Below are 22,319 nucleotides of genomic sequence, written 5' to 3' on the forward strand. Positions count from 1 at the left end.
CAACTAGAGATTAGAGGTAATGTAAGCACAAGATTGGTAACAATGTACAGCATATGCAGACGATATAGTACTAATAGCAAGATCAAAGAAGGCATTAATTGAAAATCTGGAAACTTTAATGGAAGAATCGGCACAATATGGATTAATCGTAAATGCAAAGAAAACAAAATTTTTAAAATGTTCAGCCAAAAATAATGAACCAGAAAACTTACAGATGGATAATACTATTTTTGAAGGAGTGAAATCCTTCAAGTACTTGGGATCAATAGTAAACGACGAAAACAATATCGAGGAAGAAACAAACAATAGAATTGTTATGGCAAATAAAGCATACTTTGCAAATCTCAACCTATTCAAAAGCAAATACGCATCTAAACAAGCAAAATTAAGACTATATTTGACAGTAATAAGACCAATTGTAACTTATGCAAGTGAAACCTGGACCCTAACTGAATTGTCTAAGCAAAAGCTCCTGGTTTTAGAAAGGAAAATATTACGAAGGATATTTGACCCAATAAAAGATGCAAACGATGAGTGGAGAATTAGAAATAATAAAGAGTTAAATATTTTAATACAAAACCAACACATAGTAAACTATATCAAAGCGCAAAGAATGGCATGGTTTGGCCATATCAATCGTATGGACCAAGGTAAAACAGTTAAGAAAATATATAAATGGAACCCCATCAGTAAAAGAGCAAAAGGAAGGCCAAAAAGTAGATGGAAGGAAAACATAACCAACGATTTGAAAACATTGAATGTAAAGAATTGGCCAAATCTTGTTCATAACAGAAAAGAATGGCGTAAATTAATTGAGAAGGTCAAAACTTCGACGAAGTTGTAGCACCTACTGAAGAAGAAGATTTTATGACACTTTATCAACTGCTGTGGTTATCTAGCGTCTGAATGATCTGAAGGTGACAATGCCAGCGAAATGAGTTCAGGTTCCACCGTCGAAAGTTACCCAGCATTTGCTCGTAATGGTTGAGGGAAAACTCCGGAAAACGTCTATCAGGTGACTTGTCCCAACCAGGATTTAAACTCGAATTCGCTCGTTTCACGATCAGGCTCTTATTATGTTGGAAGATCCATCCTTAACTGCTTTTATATTTTAATAGGTCATATGCATTGCAGCGTTTCCTGAAAGAAACCACCCAACCATCAGCGACTTTTCTCTCTTTATTTAGGCAATTCTAACAATAAAGACAAATTGATTATTATTAATAAATGAATAATCACTTTAATGATTCTTTATTTCAGTCATTTATATCTGTTATATATAGGGGACGTATTAAAATCAGTTGCTGCAGATCTGTCATTTCGGTATCAGATGGACTTGGAAAAGATTCACAAGAAAGGCTTTTTAACACGTAAAAGCATAACGAAATATTAATTTTAATTTAATAAAACGTTATTTTGCTACATAAATGGGGAATATAAAGACAGAAGTAGTTAATTTAACATAGTTTAATTCATTATAAAATACTAACAGTGGTATTAATTTCCAAATCATTCCAAATCTGTAAAATAACATATTCATCACAATTTCTAATAACTTATTGGCGTCAAATTGCTGTGTGAATCGTTTAGACTGTCAATTGCATTGTTGTCTGTAGACTAGGCCGCATGGAATGAGGAAGCGATTATGAAGTAGTTAACGTGAAGGCTCCCCCTTGTTAAATTTAAATTAGGAAAGTATGAAGACAGACATGAAAAGAAATATCAACATTTTATTTAAAATTCCAAACATCTCTACAATCTCAAATATGTTCAAAATAACAATCAGGAACAACATAAATGTTTCACAGAATTATAAGGATTCGATAATTTCCTGTCACTTTTTAAACTGAGATTTCCAATTTTATTGTAAGTCAGAAGTTTAGTGTCGCTGTTTACTTTAATCATAGCCCAGTATGGGATCGGAGAGAGCTATGCTTTAATTTCCTATTTACGCCTGCGGATTTCAACATTATGCGACTGTCCAACTCCTGAAACGTTTCATTCGGCACACATTTCACAAGAGTTGCCGAGAGTATACCCTGGTTCATTCAGTGATAATGTGATTTATTCAGATACAGTGATGCCGGTACATAAATTATTGATTGAACTACAGCGTTGCCGATATATAAATTATTGACTGAACTACAGAGATGCTGACACATAAATTATTGACTGACCTACAGAGACGCTGATACATAAATTATTGACTGAACTACAGAGATACTGATACATAAATTATTGACTGAACTACAGAGATGCTGATGCATTAATTATTGACAGAACTACAGAGATGCTGATACATAAATTATTGACTGAACTACAGAGATGCTGATACATAAATTATTGACTGAACTACAGAGATGCTAATACATAAATTATTGACTGAACTACAGAGATGCTGATACATAAATTATTGACTGAACTACAGAGATGCTGATACATAAATTATTGACTGACCTACAGAAATGCCGATACAAAAATTATTGACTGACCTACAGAGATGCTGATACATAAATTACTGACTGAACTACAATGATGCTGATACATAAATTATTGACTGACCTACAGAGGATGCCGATACATAAATTATTGACTGAACTTCAGTAATGCCGATACATAAGTTATTGACTGACCTACAGAGATGCTGATACACAAATTATTGACTGACCTACATAGATGCTGATACATAAATTATTGACTGGACTTCAGTAATGTCGATACATAAATTATTGACTGAACTACAGTGATGCCGATACATAAGTTATTGACTGACTTACAGAGATGCTGATAAATAAATTATTGACTGACCTACAGAGGATGCTGATACATAAATTATTGACTGAACTTCAGTAATGCCGATACATAAGTTATTGACTGACCTACAGATATGCTGATACACAAATTATTGACTGACCTACATAGATGCTGATACATAAATTATTGACTGACCTACAGAGATGCTGATACATAAATTATTGACTGACCTACAGAGATGCTGATACATAAATTATTAACTGACCTACAGAGATGCTGATACATAAATTATTGACTGACCTACAGAGACGCTGATACATAAATTATTAACTGGACTTCAGTAATGTCGATACATAAATTATTGACTGAACTACAGTGATGCCGATACATAAGTTATTGACTGACTTACAGAGATGCTGATACATAAATTATTGACTGACCTACAGAGGATGCTGATACATAAATTATTGACTGAACTTGAGTAATGCAGATACATAAATTATTGACTGAACTTCAGTAATGCTGATACATAAATTATTGACTGAACTTCAGTAATGTCGATACATAAATTATTGACAGAACTACAGTGATGCCGATACATAAGGTATTGACTGACCTACAGAGATGCTGATACATAAATTATTGACTGACCTACAGAGGATGCTGATACATAAATTATTGACTGAACTTCAGTAATGCTGATACATAAATTATTGACTGAACTTCAGTAATGCTGATACATAAATTATTGACTGACCTACAGAGGATGCTGATACATAAATTATTGACTGAACTTCAGTAATGCCGATACATAAATTATTGACTGAACTTCAGTAATGCTGATACATAAATTATTGACTGAACTTCAGTAATGCCGATACATAAATTATTGACTGAACTTCAGTAATGCCGATGCATAAATTATTGACTGAACTTCAGTATTGCCGATACATAAATTATTGACTGAACTTCAGTAATGCCGATACATAAATTATTGACTGAACTTCAGTAATGCCGATACATAAATTATTGACTGACCTACAGAGGATGGTGATACATATATTATTGACTGAACTTCGGTAATGCTGATACATAAATTATTGACTGAACTTCAGTAATGCCGATACATAAATTATTGACTGAACTTCAGTAATGCCGATACATAAATTATTGACTGAACTTCTGTAATGCCGATACATAAATTATTGACTGAACTTCAGTAATGCCGATACATAAATTATTGACTGAACTTCTGTAATGCCGATACATAAATTATTGACTGAACTTCAGTAATGCCGATACATAAATTATTGACTGACCTACAGAGGATGGTGATACATATATTATTGACTGAACTTCGGTAATGCTGATACATAAATTATTGACTGAACTTCAGTAATGCCGATACATAAATTATTGACTGAACTTCAGTAATGCCGATACATAAATTATTGACTGAACTTCTGTAATGCCGATACATAAATTATTGACTGAACTTCAGTAATGCCGATACATAAATTATTGACTGAACTTCTGTAATGCCGATACATAAATTATTGACTGAACTTCAGTAATGCCGATACATAAATTATTGACTGACCTACAGAGGATGCTGATACATAAATTATTGACTGACCTACAGAGATGCTGATACATAAATTACATCTCTGTGAAGTCATATGGCCGGTTTCACCAAGCTTCTTTAAATCAGCACAAACGACTTGTCAACAAATGGATCGTTTAATTTTAACGGGATCTTTAAAAGTTGACGGTTTCACCAAGCCTCGTATCTTTAAAATTAACAGGCGTTTACTAACGAGGGGATTTTGTACATGTATCTTGCATGTTTTGTTTTTCATACGACCATGGCTTCGAAATCGCGAATTTCATTGGTTACATATGATCATGGCTGACTTTGTTTGGTATGAGGAAATAATCATAAGCAAACGGGTAAGAGGCAGTAATTTTAAGAACATCTTCCTAAATACAACATGTTGTCATACCGCAATTAAAAACAAAAATACAGATGCTTCCAAATGTAAATAGTAGGAATGTAGAGCAGTTAAATTGTAACTTCTAAAGGAAATCTAAGAAAATTTAGCGGACTATAAGGCCGACAGCTTCAAACTGATGGCACAATTAATTATATACAAAGCATTCTAAGCAGTTATATTAGGCCTAAATTTAGGACGGGAAATCGCTCTTCCATAAATTGCATACCACTGTATTTCATGCAGATTTATGTAGTACTCTGTAACAATTTTGCTATGCTTGTGTGGCAGGATTCAGGAGAGGTGTCATTAAATTGGATTTTAAAGGGTATCCATTGTCTCCTAAAAGAAAATCTCTTTGCACCCTTTTCATTTAAAAGGCATCCTCCTTTGGAATGTTGTGCTATCCGTGTAGACCGTAACATTATCTTAAACCGAGAAGAATCTGTTGAAGTGGCGTTAAGTGGGTGATTCCTATCTGACGTATTCTAACCTATTACAACTAAACTAGCGCTGAGGTAGTTCTGCTGGTTTCAAAAGTGAAAATCGTTGAATTTATAAGGGATTTTTTTGTGTGTGGTAATGCAGTTGATCGTATATGCAAGGCACAACAAAAACCTAAACTAATCAAACGTAACCTGTCACAGATTCTTATGTGCAAGGTGTATAAGCAGAGTACGAAGGAAACTACCTCAGCGCTAGTTTAGCCACAATTTTTCTATGCGGAGCTTTACATAAGCCTATGCAATTGTTTGAATATTGAAGGAAAAACAGGATCTTCTATTGCAGAATCTTTTGGCTATATTACTGCCAGAATATACGATTGAGATATGTACTGTACACAATCTATGTTGTCTGTGACAACAGAAAATTTAGCTATAAGCTTATTAGGCCTATAGAAATAATGACTATTGTAATGTTGATGTACGTCTGATATTTTATTCACATATCTAGACAATACAGCTTTTGATACCCCGTTCATGTCATCAATTATTATTTCAAAACTTCCCGCAACGTTATCTTAAAGCAAGAAGAATCTGTTGAAGAGGCGTTAAGTGGGTGATTTCTATCTGTCGTATTCTAACCTATACAGTGGTATTCAGTTTCTTCTAGAATCATTCTTACTACTTATTTCCTTAATGTGTAGCTTTCGTGGAATTCTTTATCACTTAAATCTTCAAAATGATTATTCCGAGTGTTATTACAACATATAAGTTCGTCGTTATGTTTAAGCTCTAAATAAAGAACTTCATCACCGAATAATTACGTCCGCCATGTTGTTGACTTCTTAACGCATCGTCACTGTTTTAACGCGACGAATAGGTCCTAATAAATTAACGATGAATTTAAAGATGCGTTAGCAATAATGATACTTGGTGAAACACAAAAAATTACTAACGTGTCATTAAATTATTTAACGAGACGTTATAATGATAACGAAGGTTGGTGAAACCGGCCAATAATATTGTTGTTAACGTTGGTTGCACGTGTTTGCCGGATGGGCCCTTTGTAATGGTTGTGATTAACTTGCTGCATAACCTGTAATTGGCAGCATTGTTGTCGATAATTCCGCATGCGAAATCCTTCACGGTCGACGAAGAGAGAGGTCGTCGTCACGTGACTTGCCACTCACGCATGCGTTCGGGGCTCGGATCTTCCACAATACCTTTTAAATGGGTGTGCGAAGCCAGCCTTCATCTGTTTGGAAGATGATGGCCTTTTACGTAACGTCTCGTGTTAATCGCGAAGGATATTCAGTTATACGGGACGATGATACATGAATAATGGAGCCGTGGTAGAATGGTAAGGTAAGGGGAAGCGTGGGCATCATAGTCGTATGCTTGCCACTAGAACCGTGGGTTCGCGAGTTCATAGCCTGAGAGGCCTGTATCGTAGATTAAAGGCACTTAAAAGATTCTGGTCCCTGAATAAAAGGACTCGGGACGAAACTTATCGAACATCATCGCTCACGTCAAAATTGAATTCTGGTGGCAACAAAACGGACCACTGTGGATGGACTAAGAATGTGAAATTTATCCACCGTTCACATGTTTTATATTACATACATACATACATACATACATACATACATACATACATACATACATACATACATACATGAGAGCAGTGGACTATCTCAACTAAAGGTGCAATAACGAAATCATTCTTCCCATCAATTAAAGACAGACTGAAGATAAATTTACCTGCCGGGGCAGAATTTACTTCTATTGTGACAGGTCATGGCTTCACAAGATCGTGCCTTCACAGATTCAAGATTATTTCAACTTCAACGTGCCCTTGCAGACTAAAAGAAGAACAGACAGTCAACCATATAATATTAAGATGTGCCACACTGATAAAAGAAAGAAAAATTCTACGAGCTAGTATAATACGCACAGGTCAAAACTGGCCTCCACCTTTTGATAGGTTACAACAACATACCGCAGAAGCTTCAGAAAATTGATAAAATCCATAGAATTTGGCTAAATGTAACAGTAACTGAAATTAGAAATAATTAGGGCAAGGCATTTAATGACCTATAAATTGGTAAAAAATGCAAAATAAAAAATGCATTTATGACCTAAAAAATACAAAAAATGACCTAAAAAAAGCAAAAAAATGACCAATAAAAAGTAAAGCATTGCCAATGAAAATACTTTTAATTACGTTAAGTACTCACTTGATTACTGAACTACATAAAATTTAAAAAAATCCATGTTACAGTACCTTGTATTGCAGAAAATTCATTTCAAGTGCACTTTTACAACAATTTTGAATTGCAGTTAACAATCAAAACTTGGCGGAGATTTTCAAACAAAAATGATTGTCTATTGTCTGCTAGTACCGACTTATAAATGGAAAAGCTTCTCTCTACTTCAACGGAAACAATTGGAGCAAACTGAAAGCAAGCAATATCTCCTGGATTTAATTCACAGTCAGGAAGAGAAAAATTGTCACCAGACAAAGCTCTGCCAATTGAACACAATATTGTGTACCCCCTGTTCTTGCTTAGACAGTTTTTCATTTTCATTGATACTGCATCACCCACTTTACCACATGCACGGCTCAAATCATTCACCACTTTATCCACTATTTGTAGCTGTTCCACTAATGTCACTTGGGATTTTTCCAGTGCAGTTATGACATCAGGAAGGAATCCAAAATTAGTATTTATGTAAGAAAGTTTACCAGCAGTTTCTTTATCAGCTAACAGTTCTTGCGCCTTTTTTTTTATTGACACTGACTCACCATTATCAAAAGAATCAACCACTTTCTTCACAACATCGAAATTCTTGCAATAATAACTGCAAGCTTGGAGCCATGTTCCCCATCTAGTCAAAACAGGTGAAAATGGCAATTGGATTTCTGGAGCTTGTTTTGAATGCTGAAATTCGATAGGGGACTTTCAAGAATACTTTCTTCACACATCCAATTAATTTATCCACTTCAGGAAAATTTGCACGTACTTCTTCTGCAAGCCGGTGTAATGCATGCGCTAAACACGTCACATGTACCAATTTTGGGTACAGTGCACTTAAACAAGCAGCTGCTTTCATCATGTAGGGTGCTGCATCTGTTATAAAAAAGCAATACATTGGAATTTCGAATCCCATCAGGCCAAAGTATTCTCAATGCATGGTCAAATACTAAGCTGATCGTTGAGTAGTTGACTTTGTCCAGATGCTCACAATGTAGTAGAAATTGTTCTCCAGGGCTGTGTGCTTCTAAAACTCCAACAATAACATTAGCTACATAGCAGCCCATAGAGTCTGTTGTCTCGTCAATGGATACGAATACATTTCTTTCTCCAATCATTTCTCTTATTTTTTTCAAAGTTTTGTCATAGCACCGAGCTATGTATGTTCTTCTCAATGTTCTGGGATCTGGAATTAATTTTCCGGTCTCCTCTTCTAAGAAAGTTCGCAGCTTAGAATGATTCAGTTTGTGAAGTGGAATATCAGCCGATAGAAAAGCTTCACATAGTTTCTCACAAAATGGCGAAAACGTTGAACACGTATCCCCCAGAAGCATTTGCTGTAAGTTTACACTAGATTTATTTTCAAGTCTCTGCAGGCCACGTTTATGTTTCTCCCGTGACATATGTTGTTCTATCATAAACTTTTTTTCAGCAGCCACTCTCACATCACAGATCTTGCAGAATAAAATACGACCGTCCATTGAAAAAATATTTTCTCCATATTTTGAAACAAATGCCTTTAATTTAACACTAGCAGTTTCCTTTACTTTAGGCATTTTGCTCTTGACTTGTTCACACAGACGACTAGAAACAACTGACCACCTCAATTAACAGCATAACAATGCCAGTTTACCTGGAGAAAGGAATCTCTGTGGGAGTGTGGGTAAATTCCTAGAAGTGGGCAAGTTCATTATGCCTTGAAAAATAGGGGTACAAGCTAGCATACGCTCTAAGAATTTGAATAAAATTCCTAGAAGTGGGCAAGTTCATTATGCACATACCTTGAAAAATAGGGGTAGAAGCTAGCAAACATCTACTTAATTCCAAGAAATTGTATTGACAAGGAAAATACTGAATTATAATAAAAATCTCAAATCAAATACAAATAATGTCACAGCCTTCCTAAAAAGTGTAAAAAATGCTCAAAATGACCTAAAAATTGCTAAAAAATGACATATCCGTAAAAAAATTAAGAAAATGCAAAAAAATGCCCTAATGAATTGCTTTTATTTAACCCGGTTTTTAACATCATACATTTCCATATATGCTAGCAATGTTTAAACCTTCATAAGAAAAAGATGCAAAATAATTAATTACCTTGCCCTAGAAATAATATTAACAATGATGGTAACCTAAAATAGAAGAAGTACAATTAGGTAACACTTGTATCTATAAGAATTTCAAGATCTCAACCAAAATTTTATTGTAAATATCTTGTTCTCATGTCATAAATTATGTAACTAATTATTGTAATATTTTATGTAAAGCATGTAGTATCACTCCAATGTAATGGAGCATGTTGATATACAAAAAATACATACATACATAGATACATACATACATACATACACATACATACACACATACATACATACATACATACATACATACATACATACATACATACATACGTACGTACGTACCTACGTACGTACGTTCGTTCATTCATTCATTCATTCATTCATTCATTCGTTCATTCATTCATTCATTCATTCATTCATTCATTCATTCATTCATTCATTCATTCATTCAGGTTTGTTTCTATGAAATCAGACCGCAATAGCAGCATTGTCGTCACAGCAATTTCATATCTCAGCAATGCATGGTCTCATTGTCTCAGGTCTCTAAATATAGGCTATTAATTTTTGGTGCTACGAAATTAAATCTAGGCGATGCTTATACTTTCGCCCTGACTCATGAACTAATGAGAGATCGAAGTAATGCATTAATTTCTTACTGTATGAAGTTTGTACATTGAATATTACATTTTCTTTGGCAGTGTGTAAAATGAATAGCAGTGTCTAAATTGATTATTTACTTTTTTACGCACTAATGTTTTAAAGTCTCACTTTAAGCACTGATAACAGTGGGTAAAATGCAACTTTACGCACTATATTAGAAAAAATGTTTCGCCACCCCCCGCTATCCTCTTAACCCTTAATCCCTACCCATAGCGAAACTTACACTAACCCTTCCCTGGGATACTGGAGAACCCCATTAATTAGAAGCTTAATGTTTTCCTCAAAAAATTAATTTCTACAAATATGGTTACAATTTTCTGAACATGTCAGTACTGCCAACCAACTCGAAGAAACATTAAAATAGAGTAGGTTTAATTTTTACTTAGTTAATAAAAAAAATTTCTCTCTTCTTAATTTTTACAATGAACTGTCTAGCTTTTATTAGTCTGTTAATCTTTTAGTACTTTGATTTTTATTGTATTTGTAAATTCAATATTAATTGTAATTATAATCGTAATTGTATTCTTAATATTGTAGTTGTAATCCCCTGGTAGACGGGAAGAGAAGGCCTGATGGCCTTATCTCTACCAGGTTAAATAAATAAATAAATAAATAAATAAATAAATAAATAAATAAATAAATAAATAAATAAATAAATAAATAAATAAATAAATACAATAGAACTCTCATGTGTACTTCAGTACCCGGTTAGGGATTTAGGGTTAAATTGGTTATTTTGACAAAAGACGTTGCTGTTCAATATCATCGATTAGTAATTGGAAATCATGGAACACATCATCCTTTTTAGGAATCCCACCAGATATTTGTTGTGTCCGATAGTTTCTGGGTTGCTTCCACATGTAGTTGGCACATCTCGATTCATTTTCCATTGGCGAAACCCTTTCGATTCTGTGTAGTAATATCTGTACCCGCGCAGTTTATGAAGTGCTTTCACGTTTGCATAACATCAAAGGAGCAGGAACAGAATTTGCAATTTTTTTCTTCATTCCTGCAATGCGGAAGATGTCTAGCTATCCATCGGCCTTCGGACAAGAACACTTGGAGATATCTCATTACGAGATAATCGCGTCATAGCTCAAACTAAACTGAGGATTTCTGCGCTGTCATTAGGAACAATCGGAGTTGAAGGCATCTGCAACGAGACCTTGCGCAGAAATCAGATACCAGAACTCGCAATTTTGTTTTGCGGAAATGAAAATGATTACGGTGAGAGATAAAAGATTGTTGAGCATTCAAGGTTCAGATGTAACACTGACATACACTAAGGAAGCACGTGCGTAGAGGAATGAATGAATACGAACAGAATTAATTATTTATTTGGTGGGTAATGCGAGGTGGAATGGATGGAAGAACCGACAAATGGGGGAATGAATGAATGGTTGGTTCGAAAGGGAGGATTAATGAATGGATGAACGAACAGAAGAACGGATTAGTGGATGAACCAAGAGAAGAATGGATTAGTGGATGAATGAACAGAAGGATTGATTAGTGGATTGTCGAACAGAAGGTTGGATTAGTGGATGAATGTACAAGAGGGTGATTTAATGGATGAGCGAATAGGTGGATGGATTAGTGGATGAACTAACAGAAGAATGGATTAGTGGATGAATGAACAGAAGGATTGATTAGTGGATGAACGAACAGAAGAATGGATTAGTGGATGAATGAACAAAAGGATTGATTAGAGGATGAACTAACAGAAGAATGGATTAGTGGATGAATGAACAGAAGGATTGATTAGTGGATGAACGAACAGAAGAATGGATTAGTGGATGAATGAACAGAAGGATTGATTAGAGGATGAACTAACAGAAGAATGGATTAGTGAATGAATGAACAGAAGGATTGATTAGTGGATGAACGAACAGGAGGATGGATTAGTGGATGAATGTACAATAGGGTGATTTAATGGATGAGCGAATAGGTGGATGGATTAGTGGATGAACCAAGAGAAGACTGGATTAGTGAATGCACGAACAGAAGAATGGATTAGTGGATGAATATGCAAGAGGGTGATTTAATGGATGAGCGAATAGGTGGATGGATTAGTGGATGAAGGAACAGAAGAATGGATTAGTGGATGAATGTACAAGAGGGTGATTTAATGGATGAGCGAATAGGTGGATGGATTAGTGGATGAACTAAGAGAAGACTGGATTAGTGAATGCACGAACAGAAGAATGGATTAGTGAATGAATGTACAAGAGGGTGATTTAATGGATGAGCGAATAGGTGGATGGATTAGTGGATGAACCAAGAGAAGACTGGATTAGTGAATGCACGAACAGAAGAATGGATTAGTGAATGAACGAACAGAAGGATTGATTAGTGGGTGAACGAACAGGACAATGAATTGTGGATGAACGAACAGAAGAATGAATTACTGAATGAACTAACAGAAGAATGGATTAGTGGATGAACAGAAGAATGGATTAGTAAATGAACGAACAGAAGAATGAATGAGTGGATGAATGAACAGAAGAATGGATTAGTAAATGAACGAACAGAAGAATGAATGAGTGGATGAGTGAACAGAAGGATGAATTAGTGGATAAACGAGTGGACGAACGAACCAGTTGCAGCTATGCTCCCCAGAGCACTCCTGGAATTATGAGGGGAAAAATCTAATCATCTCCCAGACACGAACCCGGGATCTTCTATTCTGCAGTCCGTTGTTTTACAGTCTGAATTATTACAGTTCCAGAGATGAGTAATTATACAAGTTAGGCTGGATTAGTAACAATTATAAATAGAATACATTTGAACAAAATAAATTCCACACTGGCAATAATTAAAACGGGCACTGTTAGATTAGATACAACACGAATTTCTTCTCGCTCGTGCTGTTGAAGTGGACTGGTGCACGTTGTTCAGATTATACTTCTGTTCACCTCGACAAAAGTAATAAACGACTATCTGCATGAGAACCAAGGCTAGGTCAGCATCCAGCCAATTACGTAACAGGGTGAGGGTGACACAGTCGAGTGCGTGAGGTCAGCCAGTTTGTAGGAATGTCGTCCTCAAGTTCAGCTGCTTCGATCAGCTGGCCGGCCACGCAATTAAAAAATAAAACAGATATTCGCGGGTTCATCAGAGGGCCTTGACACGTCCTGCCATGCCGTCTCCTGGCGACATCTCGGTTACAACAGGAGGCCCAGGTGACGGAATGGCACGAAGCGATGATTCCTGAACAAAATGTAGTAAATAAAAGTACACAGAGAAAATTTATCTTCGATTACTTAAATTCCCATTGCAATCTGAGGTTCTTGTATATCGTCTATAAATACAGGGTGTAACTGCAATCTGTCAACAAACTTAAGAGGGGGGTATGGGCTTACACTTTTATGTTTTGAGGTAGGGAATTCTTGGGCCTTCGTAGTACATTTTTAACGTGGGATGTTCATGCAATTGATATTCGAGAAAACTTGTCAGTCACACTTTTTGATAATACGGTGACGTCATCAATTACAATAGGTTTTGGATGCCTGAAATTATAGTCGCGACGCTGTTATTCCCGGCGTGACTCCTCCTCTTTGCTTACGTCTTACGAAATGAAGGCTCTATAAAGTCTAGGTAGGTAGTATCGTTCGCCATTTTTGTTCTTTCGCTCCCGAGCTACCATACGAGGAATCTATTTGCCACACCGTTAAACATTATCATGTCGTAGCTCCTATGATAATAAATCAAACGCACTGTAATTCAGCAAATAATTGAGCGGCAAATAACGTCTTCGTGTGCTTTCTGCGAACGCCAACGAAAGAGCCAAAATGACGGGCGATTATATTACGGTAAGTATTTATCGAGCCTTAAGAAATGAATAACGTCTTCATCAGCGAATCACAAGACGCACACGTTTAAATGTAGCCGGCCTGCAACGCGATTGGCTGCCGGAAATTAGAACGACGGGACTATATAATGTGTTTGAAACAAGATAGTTTAGAATCCAGTTAGCCGTGATAAAATATAAAGGAAAAACAAATGAATGTGACATCATAAGGAATTCATTTTTAACGTGTAAAAGGTTAACGAAATATTCTACTTAATTTAATTTAATAAAAAGTTATTATTTACACAAACTGGAATGAATATTTGCCTGGAATACAAAAGCAGAAAAATTTTAAAATACTTGACTGTGGTATTAATTTACAAATGAATCCATATCTATGTAATGGGATGTTGTTACTCATTACAATTTCAAACAACTCATTGGCGTCGTATTGATGCGTGAATCGTTTTGATTAAGCTTTTTTGTGAAAAATGAATCATCAATCTCTTATGTCTATGTTGATCAAGTTTCAGTTCTCATAGGCGCTTGGAAGCATAAAAATTACGTCATATTTAAATGGCTGCACTCTTGAATTTGAATTCCATGCAAACTTTAAAAGCTTACATCACACTTTCTTTTTCAGCACAATTCCTCATGTTCAAAGTGTAAAAGACTCTTACAATTTTGATGCAAGGAACATGACATTTTCACTGTTTATTCTATATATTGTGGTTAACAAAACGCAGTAGAATTTTTTGATAAACTACACGTGTAAAAGTTTGTTATAAATTTTATAGCCTGAGTTCAGGAAGATAATATAACCTGTTATAATGCAATTATATTATGCAAGTATTTGCAATAAACAATTTACAGATACTTCAACGTTTTCATTTTCTGAACAATTTACATATGGATTTTGCTATCCTAGTCTTTACAGTTGAGAGAGGAACAGAGATTAAGGGTGTTTGAGAATAAGGTTCTTAGGAAAATATTTAGGACTAAGAGGGATGAAGTTACAGGAGAATGGAGAAAGTTACACAACGCAGAGCTGCACGCATTGTATCTTCACTTGACATAATTAGGAACATTAAATCCAGACGTTTGAGATGGGCAAAGTATGTAGCACGTATGGGCGAATCAAGAAATGCATACAGAGTGTTAGTTGGGAGACCGAAGGGAAAAAGACCTTTGGGAAGGCCGAGACATAGATGGGAAGATAATATTAAAATGGATTTGAGGGAGGTGGGATATGATGATAGAGACTGGATTAATCTTGCTCAGGATAGGGACCGATGGCGAGCTTATGTGAGGGCGGAAATGAACCTCCTGGTTCTTAAAGCCAGTAAGTAAGTAAGTAAATAAGTAAGTAAGGAAGTCTTTACAGTTATAAACGTTATTAAGCATTAAATTGTGTCCCTCCCGTGTGACATTATTCACGTAAAAATTTGTCTATTTCACCACACCAATCTCTGAGTCATGTCGGAATAATAATAATATTCCTTATTGTTCAGGCATTACGGGATTACCAACTGGTAAGCCCTGAACTCTTAGACTGCAATGAGATTTCCATTGAAAGTTTTATAAGGGGCGTATTGCCATTTTTTCAGCAGGGCAAAGAAAGGAATACGAATTAATTTCATCACCTTAGCTTGAAGGCTTGCAAACCAGACTTGACAAAAAGAAACATGAAGTAGTTGGTTCTCAAGTTTCGTGATTACAAGGCTAGAATTCTGGGTAATATAATAGCAACATTTTTATGATGCCGCAATCTTTAAATTCGTTAAAATTTGCAACAAGTTTACCTCTCTCTTTAAAGTGAAGTACGTGCTCGGAGCTGGTCCATTTACTAATCGTTTTATAAGTGTAGACTATTGCCCATCATATAAGTTACAGAAAGACTGGAGAGTGGAATGAACTTTCTGGATCAGGTCACCGTTGGGGCGTATTTAAAAGTATAATACTTCCATGAAAAGTTCATTCATAGCACATCTCTTGCAGAATGACAAATAGATGGGTAATGGTTAGGGGGTGGATGTTAACGACCTAAAATAGCTGACAAATGACAAATGAAAAGCCCTAAAAGTTAAAAAATACTTTAAAAATTTAATAAATCGAAGGCAGGAAACTATAATCATATCTATATCTATATCTATATCTATGTATATATATATATATATATATATATATATATATATATATATATGAACTGGCAATGGAAATTACGGGAAAACGGCTGAACGGATTTTAATAAATGACCCCTCATTTTGAAGCTTGGAAATCAAAGTTTTTCAGAAAAATAGTAGTTTTCAGTGAAATGTCAATTTTTCCTATTTTCCTATTTTCCAAAATCCATCTGTCGTCAGTTTTGAGAACTAGCTAAACTAGCTAATTGCATTTCAGAATAAAACAAAACACACACTACAGTAAACAATATTACACGAAGGCCATGATCTGCAAGAATGCTGACATATTTAGACCTCAAATTAAATTGGTTATTAAAAACTTAACTTACTAAAAATAATTTACAGGTTCGATTCTGTGGTGTGTAATTGTCTGAGTACAGCTGTGTTTTGGATATTAAAAATTACAAAACGAGGTGGTTTAATGACATTATTACCATTAGAAATTAAATATTATTGTAGTTAATGCCATGATGTGACTATTTTTCATTAATTATATGTAATATTAATGATATATTGATGATATGAAAGTGAAACGTTTTGGGGTTATATAAGTAGATATAGAGAATAACTTAAATTAGATTTTGATTTCTATATTTTACTGAGTGGCGGCTATATAGTATATAATTATAGTATATGTTACTGAAAGCTATAAAACTTACATAAGATAATATTATTAAAAATAAAAAAATTTTATAGTTATTAATCAAGTGGGGTTGGGTCTTTTTCATATATTTAATGGCGGTGTGGTGTAGATATTTATATGCGTGCTTCTCTTCAGTATTGGCTCAAGAGAGAGTATGTTTTATTATTATGGAAGCAAATAACTTTCAGAATGTCTGGTATTCTTCATTGAAAATAAATCTAAAAAATGTTTATTTGAACGTCTAATGAACTTAGTTTGCAGCATTTGCTGTACAAGCCATTAGTGTATATATATATATATATATATATATATATATATATATACTGATAAGGAACAAAAAAAAAGCAGACAGTTCTAAGAGAAATCAAAATTAAGGAATCGCCATACAAGAAATGAAACACCTCATCACAAAAAAAAAAAATAGCATTGCTAAGAATGTATAATACAAGGTCTACATTTCAGTGTTTCTTATATTAAAATAAACACCTTCCTATTAAAATATTAAAGGTAGTCGATTTAAAGTAATATTCTTGTCTATTTGTTACTCTTTGGCTTTAATTTCTACATTTACATCTTGTATTTATATTTGTATTTATCTATTATTTCACGTCGTTATCTTTTTTTCATTTTATGACATACAGTAAATGCTATAATTTTGTACCTTCTATTACAATTTGGGGCCTTGTTCTGTCATAGCCAAATAAGTAAATAAATAATTAGTAACAGAAAAGTTACAACTTAAGGGTATGTAGAAAATGTAAACAGAGTATTGGCATCATATACAGGAATGTGAAGGACCATCACGACCGATGTAAGCTGTTGGGAAATAAATAATCCGGTTGTTTGAAATATGTAGAAGGTCTGTACTCCGTAAAAGAACACTTAAATGTTAAATATATTTTTTCCTCAACATTTTTTATAGCCTGCAACCTGCAGCTCTTACGGATGAGCCGCCACTGATATTTTTTCAAACCGTCAAATAAAACAATTGTCATTTGTTTCTCTCGTGTAATTCACCATTGTTTTCATCTACTTCATTATTCATTAATTGAAAAAGCAAATTGATATGTTCGATGTAACAGATTCAAAGGATCCACTCCATCAATTACATTATCTAGTTAACAGGTTGTGATAGCCCCCGATCTGAACCCAGGACACGCCACTGGTTTGTGCAGTTCGACAGTACGTCCGCTTGTTTCTTCTGTATGCAATTCAAGTCGTCATTGAGAGCTGGGCGTAACGGTAGGCCGCCCCAGATATATGTGAAATGTCAGCTAGAGCACCCTAACACCTATATAACCGTGTAGTGTGCAAGCCTTATCATACTTTCCAAAAGTGAAGAAAAATTGAAGAAACCGGTGCGAAAAGGGGACAGTTCCGTCTTTGAAAACTTTTCAGAAGAAATAAAAAAAAAACCTGAATAAACGAAAGATTGTATTATTTTATAAATATTTTGTACTGGTTTCAGAGTCCGTATACGCCAGTTTCTGTCTGACACTTTTCCAATTCACTGTGGGCTAAAGCAAGGAGATGCACTATCACCTCTACTTTTTAACTTTGCTCTAGACTATGCCATTAGGAACGTCCAAGATAACAGAAAGGGTTTGGAATTGAACGGGTTATATCAGCTGCTTGTTTATGCGGATGACGTGAATATGTTAGGAGAAAATCCGCAAACGATTAGGGAAAACACGGGAATTATACTTGAAGCAAGTAAAGAGATAGATTTGGAAATAAATCCCGAAAAAAAAAACAAAATATATGGTTATGCCTCGTGACCAGAACATAGTACGAAATGTAAATATAAAAACTGAAAAAATATATTTTGAAAGGTGGAAAAATTCAAATATCTTGGAGCAACAGCAAGAAATATAAATGAGATTCGGGAGAAAATTAAACACAGAATAAATATGGGAAATGCTTGTTATAATTCGGTTGAGAAGTTTTTATCATCCAGTCTGCTGTCAAAAAATCTGAAAGTTAGAATTTATAAAACAGTTATATTACCGGTTGTTCTTTATGTCGTGAAACTTGGACTCTCACTTTGAGAGAGGAACATAGGTTAAGAATGTTCAAGAATGTGCTTAGGAAAATATTTGGGGCTAAGAGAGCTGAAGTTACAGGAGAATGGGGAAAGTTACACAACACAGAACTGCACGCATTGTATTCTTCACCTGACATAATTAGGAACATTAAGCGCAGACGTTTTAGATGGGCAGGGCATGTAGCACGTATGGGTGAATCCAGAAATGAATATAGAGTGTTTGTTGAGAGATCTAAGGGCAAAAGGTCCTATGAGAGGCCGAGACGTAGGTGGGAGGATAATATTAAAATGGATTTGAGGGAGGTGAGATATGATGGTAGAGACTGGATTAATCTTGCTCAGGATAAAGACCGATGGCAGGCTTATGTGAGGGTGGCAATGAACCTCCGGGCTCCTTAAAAGCCATTTGTAAGTAAGTAAGTATGATGTAGTTCAGCAAAACCCCACATTTGGAAGTATCCTTAGAAAACATGGCAAAAACCCTCTTTTGTCCAAGGCAAATTCAAGTTGGTTTCCCCTAGATTTGAACTCCGGTCTCCAGCTTAGGAAGCCGACGTCCCAGCTGCTCGCATAACGGTGCGGCAATGCCCAAGGTTTTCTGACAGACCGTCCGGTGGGCAAGGCCCCCAACTCTATTTTAGAACTTTTCACCTGCGAAGTTTCCACCTGTTTCTCCCTCTGGCATTCAATTACGTTATATAATGTAAGGGCGGAGGTTTTCACTAGGCACAAAAAAGAGGGCTGACCGCAATTAGTAGCTATATGCATTCAAGGCTCCTCTCACTGCGACAGGGGACCCAGTTCGGTGCCAGCCTTGAGACATCGCCTGCAATTTGTTTCCCATTTGTACTAACTTATGCAACCTACATTTTTTTTTGCCAGCCTATCATTTACTGCTTTATTTATTTTCCTAATTATTACTTATTGCTTTACATTGTGTAATTGATTCTCTTTTATTTGTTTCTCTGCATGGTCATAGATATTTCTCTTCATAACTACACTTAATTACATGTCCAATTATTATATATTTTCTCGAATCACTAGTTAATCATCTATCTCATTAAATTACGTATCTACTCATTCAGTCAGCTATTTATTTATGTATGAAATAATATATCTGTCAATCTAATTACAAATTATGTATTAAATTATTTTATGACAATCCACTAAAGAATTGATTTATTAAATTAATTATCTTCCAATCAGTTAGTAGTTCATTTCTTAATTTAATTATCTACCAATATAATTAATAATTCATTTATTAACTTATTTATCTGCCAATGTAATTAGTAATTTAATTACTAATTAATTTATCTGCCACTCTAGTTAGTAATTTATCTATTAATTTACTTATTTGCCAATCAAGTTACTTATTTATCTATTAATTTATTTTAACTGTTAATTTACTTATCTGCCAAACAAGTTAATTATTTATCTATTAATTTACTTATCTGCCAATCAAGTTATTATTTATCTATTAATTTACTTATGTGTCAAACAAGTTACTTATTTATCTATTCATTTACTTATTTGCCAATCAAGTTACTTATTTATCTATTAATTTACTTATGTGCCAATCAAGTTATTATTTATCTATTCATTTACTTATTTGCCAATCAAGTTATTTATCTATTAATTTATTTTAACTGTTAATTTACTTATTTGCCATTCACGTTACTTATTTGTCTATTAATTTATTTTAACTGTTAATTTACTTATCTGCCAAACAAGTTACTTATTTATCTATTAGTTTACTTATCTGCCAATCAAGTTATTATTTATCTATTAATTTAGTTATGTGCCAATAAAGTTACTTATTTATCTATTAATTTACTTTTCTGCCAATCAAGTTACTTATTTAAGTACGTATTAATTTATTTTATCTATTAATTTACTTATTTGCCAATCAACTTACTTATTTATCTATTAATTTACATATCTGCCAATGAAGTTACTTATTCATTATTAATTTATTTATCTGCCAATGAAGTTATTATTTATCCATTAATTTATTTTATCTATTAAGTTACTTACCTGTCAATATAGTTGGTAATTTATCTATTAATTTACTTATCTGCCAATCAAATTAGTTATTTATCTATTAATTCATTTTATCTATTAATTTACTTATCTGCCAATCCAGTTACTCATTTATCTATTAATTTATTTTGTCTATTAATTTGCTTATCTGCCAATCAAGTTACTTATTTATCTACTAATTTATTTTATCTATTAATTTACTTATCTGTCAATCAAGTTACTTATTTTCTCTATGAATTTAATTTATCTATTAATTTACTTATGTGCCACCCAAGTTACTTATTTATCTATTAATTTATTTATGTGCCAATCAAGTTATTTATCTATTATTTTATTTTATCTATTAATTTACTTATCTGTCAATCAAGTTACTTATTTACCTATTAATTTATTGTATCTATTAATTTACTTACCTGCCAATCAAGTTACTTATTTATCTATTAATTTATTTTAGCTATTAATTTACTTATATGCCAATTAAGTTACTTATTTATCTATTAATTTATTTTATCTATTAATTTACTTATCTGCCAATCAAGTTACTTATTTATCTATGAAATTATTTTATCTATTAATTTACTTATCTGCCAATCAAGTTACTTATTTATCTACTAATTTATTATTTTTATCTATTAGTTTACTTATCTGCCAATCAAGTTACTTATTTATCTATTAATTTATTTATCTATTAATTTACTTATCTGCTAGTCAAGTTACTTATTTATCTATAAATTTATTTTTTCTATTAATTTACTTATCTGCCAACCAAGTTACTTATTTATATATTAATTTATTTTATCTATTAATTTACTTATCTGCCAATCGAGTTACTTATTTATCTATAAATTTATTTTATCTATTAAATTCCTTATCTGCTAACCTAGTTAGTAATTCATCTATTGGAAAATCTTTTTATAGGCTGTATATTTATGTCAATGTCTCAGATAAATTACTGAGATATTATTCCATAACTTATTATAGATTAAAAGTGTACAAAATTATGCCATTCTGAGGACGTTTATATCGCCAGTTGAAGATATGTTAAGTGAACTTAAATGTTTGTAAGTTGTACTATCTATTTTTGTTACTTTATCATATATAATGCATTCGAAGAATCTGGTTCATAAATAGTAATTAGCATTGTTTACAATTCAGCACGTGCTGTCGTCTGATACAACAGTGTTGACACACCTAAGCAAACATTGTGCCACACGCTGAAGAACGGCATTGTCTGCAATTCGTCATGTTTTGCAGTGACAATAAGGATGATTCCAAACATAGACCTTTACTAAGCAGTGCGTGTTTACTGTACAATCCATTCAGCTGCAATGAATCACGTTACACATACCTCGAAATACACAGAGTGTTTCAAAACACCTACAGTCACTTCAGGATCGGATCTAAGCTATAAAGCAGGCGTCTCAAGGCCAACGCATGA

At 33.9% G+C, this 22,319-nt stretch overlaps 1 protein-coding gene across 1 annotated transcript in view; it reads right to left on the reverse strand.

Moving 5' to 3' along the window:
* LOC138695046 (probable peptidoglycan muropeptide transporter SLC46) overlaps positions 1-22,319 on the reverse strand; it is a 91,530-nt gene that overhangs the window by 29,674 nt on the left and 39,537 nt on the right. The gene's annotated exons all lie outside the window — the stretch shown is intronic.

Source organism: Periplaneta americana, chromosome 2 (genome assembly GCF_040183065.1).
Source record: "Periplaneta americana isolate PAMFEO1 chromosome 2, P.americana_PAMFEO1_priV1, whole genome shotgun sequence".
Lineage (NCBI taxonomy): Eukaryota > Metazoa > Arthropoda > Insecta > Blattodea > Blattidae > Periplaneta > Periplaneta americana.